This window comes from Ostrea edulis, chromosome 5 (genome assembly GCF_947568905.1).
Source record: "Ostrea edulis chromosome 5, xbOstEdul1.1, whole genome shotgun sequence".
NCBI lineage: Eukaryota > Metazoa > Mollusca > Bivalvia > Ostreida > Ostreidae > Ostrea > Ostrea edulis.
Genome location: NC_079168.1, coordinates 926,087 through 933,434, shown reverse-complemented (window position 1 = coordinate 933,434; position 7,348 = coordinate 926,087).

Sequence of the window (7,348 nt, the reverse complement as noted above, 5' to 3'; positions counted from 1 at the left end):
CTAGGACTCTTCATTTTTGTCTTTTGAGATATTCCCTTTTTCTGGGCGTCACCAGATGGAAAACAGCCCCCCCCCCCCCCCCCCCCCCCAAGAGAAGAAAATACCATGTCTGAGGGGTTAGAGCATCGCGCTCAAAATCACACGGCCTCTCACTTCTGTCGGCGCGGGTTCAAATCCCGCTCGCGCCGGTAAGTGAGAAAGTTTCCAAGTTTACTTTCGGAAGGTCAGTGGTCTCTTCCCAGGTACATTGTATCTGGGTTCTCTCTTCTACCAATAAAAACTGGGCACCACCAGACAACTGAAAAATTGTTGAGAGTGGCGGAAAATAGCACAACAAAACCATGTCTGAATTAAAATACATCGAAACAATTTCTGTCATCATAGGTTTTTAATCATTTCCACTCTGCTTCCCCGTTTGTGGGAAGCGGAATGGACCGATAACGCTTGGCCTGGGAAGATGGGGAAACAAGTTTTTTTTTATTACACCAAACTTTAAATTACTTGAAAAGTGACTGTTGAATCTGTACCAACATCTATAAAAAAAAATTACACGTGTATATTAATGACATGCACAGATCAAACTGAAAAAAGTTTTCTATCTTATGTATATATATATATATATAATATATATATATATATATATATATATATATATATATATATAAAGTCAAAATATAAAATCCAGTACTCAAACTTTTATCTATAGCGCTCGTCAGTAGATTTTTAAACAATGTAAACAAGTTCCATTATGACGTCATCCTCGTGACGTTATGTGGGCAACGTTAAACATAATACAGTCACGATTGTGACGTCAGAACATTATACAATGTATATATACTATGTTTAACGTTGCCCACATAACGTCACGGGGATGACGTCATAATGAAACTTGTTTACATTGTTTAAAAATCTACTGACGAGCCCGCAGCGAAAGCGGTATAGATAAAAGTTTGAGTACTGGATTTTATTTTTTGACTTTATTCTACCCCGATACCAAGAAAAAAGAATTTATTGAATATATATATATATATATATATATATATATATATATATATATATAAGCACTAAAGTTCCAACAACACCCGATACCTCAAAGTGTTTGAGTACTGGATTTTATTTTTTGACTTTATTCTACCCCGATACCAAGAAAAAAGAATTTATTGAATATATATATATATATATATATATATATATATATATATATAAGCACTAAAGTTCCAACAACACCCGATACCTCAAAGTGTCGGATCCACAACATGGATACAAGGTCAAATACAAAAAATTATACAAAGCACTAAAATGACCAACGACACGAACAACGAGATTGTCAAATTTTCGAGACGACCCGTCCCTTCTTCAGGACAAACGAAAACAATTACATAATGTGGTCAATATCAACAGAGCATAATAACAAAAACTACATATAAATACATCTAGCACTACAACTACACTAATCTACAAACGTATTTACAACGCAGACTACATGTTTTTGGTCTTTAGGCTTGCCAATCAATGTTAAAAGTGGAGCGAATTAGGACATGCCTTATTCGTCCAAAGAGCTGATCCAAAATGTCCGAAAAGAAAAACAATAAACTTAATTAATCTCAAGTGGAACGAGTTAACCCAATTACGTTGACAAATAGTAAAGCTAACTCGTACCCAGAGAGATTCTATTTTAACCATGCATAATTTATAAAAAGTAAGTAACAAATACAAAAAAAATAAATAAATAATAAATAAATAAATGAAAATAAGTTATGTAAACGAAGTAAGAGATGAACAAAGTTTGCGAGAAAGATAATGTAAACAACAAGTTTGAATAAGTTAACAAAATGGACCAACTCCAAACAAAAACAAAGAATAGGCAGCCCAGGAAATTGAATCAACATCAGACATTCCCGTACTGATCATGTCTAGGGTAGATGTGTAAAAAAAAAACCAGAGGGCGGGATGATACGTAGTGACCAATGGAACCTTGTCATTCTGAGGTTTTTCTTTATACTGGAGGAGGGACTGTCGGTCCTGTAGTGACATCTCATCAATCGCGGATTGTACCTTGCAAGGATCATATCCTCTGTTAGTGAGATGAGTTTTGAGGATTGCTCCTTGTTCTTGGAAAATAGTAGGAGTGGAGCAGATGCGGCGGATTCGCGTAGCCAAACCCTTAGGTACACCTTTGAAATATATATATATATCCAATAATAAAAGTCAAGAAACACAAAACTCGAATAACATTTCACTGTTAGCGCTTTCGGCTTTAATGCCAATCATTAAAGCCGAAAGCGCTAACAGTGAAATGTTATTCGAGTTTTGTGTTTCTTGACTTTTATTATTGGATGTATTTACTGTATCAAATACCGAATTCTTTATTTACAAACTATATATATATATATATATATCAATCCTATCTATCTGTCTGATTTTAGCGCTCTTTTGTCAAATATTTACCCTTCTATAATACCGCGTTGAAAAAATACCTTCAGGAAAAGCAGAGTTCAGTTTGCAGGTTCCTGGGCTATTTGCTATAGGGGTAAGATAATAAGATAAAGTTTCACTGGAATTACCGCCATTGTGATGGTGCCCACCCCCCACCCCCACCCCAACAATAAATCTGCCTCACTCGGCCGATTACTGCACTCTTTATCGGCGGTGTGCCTATTGAAATGTGCCTGTGTTGTGGATATATTAAAAATAAAAGTCGTTAACATACTAGTATCCAATATAAGTACGATGAAAATTCTCTGCCATTGGACCGTGCAATCTAGCCATCGTCAGTTAGGGTCACGTCCTCACGGCTGACCACTCCAATTACGGCATCCACTTCATCAACCAGGATGGGGACTTCCTCCCCTTTTTGAGATGGACGAAATTACAGAATCACACGGCATCTTCTCCGATTGATTGATTGATATTTTCCGCCACACTCAAGAATTTTTCAGTTATCTGGTGGCGCCCAGTTTTTATTGGTGGAAGAGAGAACCCAGATACATTGTCCCTGGGAAGAGGCCACCGACCTTTCGATTGTAAACTGGGAAACTTTCTCACTTACCGGCGCGAACGGGATTCGAACTGTACAAGTTCCCATCAAATCCCTCAAGTTTGTTCAGGTTTATCGATGACATAAAAATCAAATGGGAAAGGGAAAGTCTGAACGATTTTGTGTCCTTCGTCAATTAATTTCAGCTTAGTATCCAGTTCACAGTGGATATTGAATGATTTCACGTGCATAAATCTAGGATAAGTCAGATTGTCAATACTCACCCGAGGAGATATTCTTTGTTGTTACACTCAAGACGGATACGACAAAAACCGAGGTCCCGTGTCACAGCAGGTGTGGCACGATAAAGAGCCCTCCCTGCTCAAAGGCAGCGCCGAGCATAGGCCTAGATTATACAGCTCTTCACCGGCAGTGGTGACCTCTCCATATGAATGAAATATCCTCGAAAGGGATGTTAAACAACATTCAATCAACCACTCAAGACTTTGCCCTTGAACTCTTTTACTCTTTATATAATTACAGCCATATTTTGTATTCTGCCCAAATTGCGGCTATTGGTTTGACCTTTCAAACTTCTAAATCATTTTAAACTTTTCATTTTTAAAATATCATTACAGAGACTCTTTAGCACGGATTTCATAAAGCTGTATGTTTTTGATATTTTGGATGAAATTTGACCTTCAAAGGGAAATACGTTTTGACCTTCAAAAAGAAACGAAACGTAATGACCTTGAAAACTTGTGCATCATCTTTATCAGAAACATCTCTCTCACTAAGCTTTTGGGTTGACGATTTTAGTGCGAGATTCATTTGTTCATCAATTAGTTTGTGTTGATCCTGCATTCTTACAGTAATCTGAATGTCATTTACCGTCGTTTGCATTCATCATTCCGAATCCACAATGGTACGAATTACCAAAATACATTTTTCGTTGATTTGATTTGAATATAATTTTATTGTATGAATATTCAAAAGGATTGGTTACAATTTCTAGCAACTTAGACAACCTCTCCCGTATACAAAATATATTATGCTATACATGTACAAATAAAGATTGTCGTACCACAAAAAATATAATATTAATTATAATGTACAATTATGATAATATACAATATATGTTTAGGTTCATGTAAGTACATAATCAGACATAAAATGCAAAACACATTTAAAAATTATGATATATAGGTCCGATTAAAATCTGTTAAGAGTTGAGTCACGTGACTCAGCGGGAGAAGGACGTGTTTCGAAACCTGCTCTGTCTTCTGACGATTTTGACGACTTTCTTTTGGTTTATTAAGGCCAAAAGTTAAATTTTGTGTTTAGCAGCTATATAATCTGTGCATTTGAAAGTTACATGTGAACTTTTCGTTGATTTAGGACACTATAAATAGATTTGAATACCTGTGAACTGTTACACCTGAACGATTGCTCGTCCTCCTATATGGTGAGTTATATTCAGTGTGTCATTGTTTACTTTTTCTGTCATTTAATCTGTTCCAACGATTGAAAACAAAAACCGGAAAGGAATGGCAGGAATGACAAAACCTGTATATCTAAAAAATGGTGAGTTGCAAGCAAACAAATCCGAAAGGGTTACAGACTTTGAAGTTATGAGCAATATTGAAAAGATCGTCGGACCGAACATAACTTGTATCCAACTTGACAGAGATCTGTGGAGAATTTATCTTAAATACGCAGACAGTAGAAATACTCTGCTTATTCAAGGTTTTGAGATTCACCACAAGTCGGTAAATGTATACGACTTCAATCTGTATTCCTCAGATTCGACCTCGCCATCTGACAATGTGCTCAAAGTCGTCATTTCTGGGGGTCCCTCTTTCAGTGGACGACAAAGAGATCATACAAATGCTGATAAAACTCGGTGTCAAACCCAAAAGTGAAATGAAATATGAACATAAAATAAATCCTCTCACCAAAAAATGACTGGAATACTAAACGGCAACCGATTCATTTACATCGAACAACTCAAAGAAGGTACCCAAAAAGAGCTATTGTGCTGGTCTGTCATGCAAAATTTACCATCGAGGTCAACCCAAAAAAGACACAAAATTATGCACAAATTGCTGGAGTAAAGATCATTTCAGCTCGGAATGTCCGTCAGAACAAATACAAGGTCTGCCTGTCGGAAGGTCATGAGCCTGGGCAACAATCTTGTCCGGGTTACATTCATAAGCAAAGTGGAGTAATACCCTTCTTTGGTTAAGAAGACCCACTGTCCAATTTCTATCCATGCGACATAAATGTCTTTAATGAAAATTTCAAATCATCCGAGCACGCATTCCAGTGTGTTAAAGCCCTACGCTCGGGTGACATTGTTGCCGCAGAAAAAATCAGGGAAGCGCCCACCGCACGGGATGCCAAATTCATTGGTAACAAAACTGTACCACCTGATAGTTGGAGAACAAGCCATGGAAGAAATACTATACAAAAGAGCTGCCCAAGTTGAACATTTTGCAAAGGCGCTTGACAACGCTCCAAAAAACTCGATCTTTGCCGAAACAACTTATGACAATTTTTGGGGCACAGGGCTTGACAAAGTGCAAACCGAGCATACTAGTCCAAGCGATTGACCGGGACAAAATATTATGGGATCAATCCTACATCGGATCGCTTCACACACCAAAAAACCCGGAAAAACCGGGAAAGCAGGCTCCAACAAAGCGGCTTCGAACAAGCACAGTCAATCAAACTCCAAATGAGAACAGCAGTTTTGATTACCCTTCTATATGACTTTTCATTTACAAAAGGAACGCTTAATATTCATAAGCATCATTTGCTATGAATGTTGATTCTATAAAATGTATATCCCTCAATGCGAGGGGCCTTAATAATTATGATAAAAGGGTCAAAATTTATAACGGGGTAAGAGAAAATAATATTGATATTGTTTTCTTGCAAGAAACCCATTATTGTGAACAAAATGTCTTCAAATTTGATCCACTTTTTTGGCACGCTGTTTTTGGCTATATTTAGCTCTAAAACTTCATAGTTATTTCGGATTTCAAACATTTCGGTTGAGCATCACTGAAGAGACATTATTTGTCGAAATGCGCATCTGGTGCATCAAAATTGGTACCGTATAAGTTTTACATTCAAGATGGCAAGGCAAATCCTTGCATTGTTTTTCAGATTCAGCTCATAGTAGGGGCGTGTCAATTTTGATTAAGAAAACCTTTGATTGTGAAATCATTAATGTACATAGATCAATTGACGGCAGACAAATTCTTACAAACATAAAACATAATGATAATACTTACTGTCTGATAAATGTATACGCCCCAAACAATGAAAATGCTCGAACAGACTTCTATAAAAGACTTAAAACCTGGATTAGCAAAAATACTCTTGATAGGGACAATATCATTTTAGTGGGATATTTTAACTGTGGTCTTTCTTCAGACGACAGACAAAATAGAGACAAAAAATTTAAAGATAAAAGTTCAAAGTTTTAAATTGATATTTTAAAAGAAATAGATCTTAAAGATCTATGGAAAGCACAAAATAATGGAAAAAATGGATATACGTGGTGCGACGGGAATGGTAATGCTAAAAGCAGGATAGATTATATATTTATTTCAAAAATTTTTAATCTGGAAACCCAACAAATCTTCTTAAGAAAGGTGCCGAATTCAAATGGCAATAGGTCAACTGATCATTTAGCAATACGTTTTGACTTCTCACCGAATATTAACTCTCGAGGTCCGGGTTACTGGAAGTTAAACACATCCCTGTTACTGAACATTAAAGATTTACTCGCTAGTAATAAAAGTGATTTAAATGCTATTCATAATGATCAAATAAAATGGGAAAAAATTAAAATATTGATAAAAAATTATTCTATATCCTTCGCAAAGCACAATAGCAATTCAAGACGTAATAAAATACACAAACTAGAACAGAAAAAGAAAACTAGAATTTGAAATAGAAAATTATTATAAAGAAAAAACAAAAGCATTCATTCGATCAAAAGCGAAATGGTTAGAATCAGGGGAAAAAAATACAGCATATTTTCTCAGACTAGAAAAAAATCATCAAATTTCAAACGCGATCAATTGTCTACAACAAAATGATAAAACTTACACAAACAATGACGATATATTGAAAAACATTACACACTTTTACAAAAATCTTTATGAAAGTAACAACACGGAATCCAATGAAAACAAACAATTTCTAAACGAAATAAAGAGCCCTGCTTTTAAGCGAAGACGAGAAAAAAATGTGCGACTCATTCCCGTCTTTAGAGGAATGCTCGGAAGCTGTTAAAATAATGAAAAACAATAAATCACCAGTTTTATAAGATTTTCTGGAACGATATCAAGCTTTTTT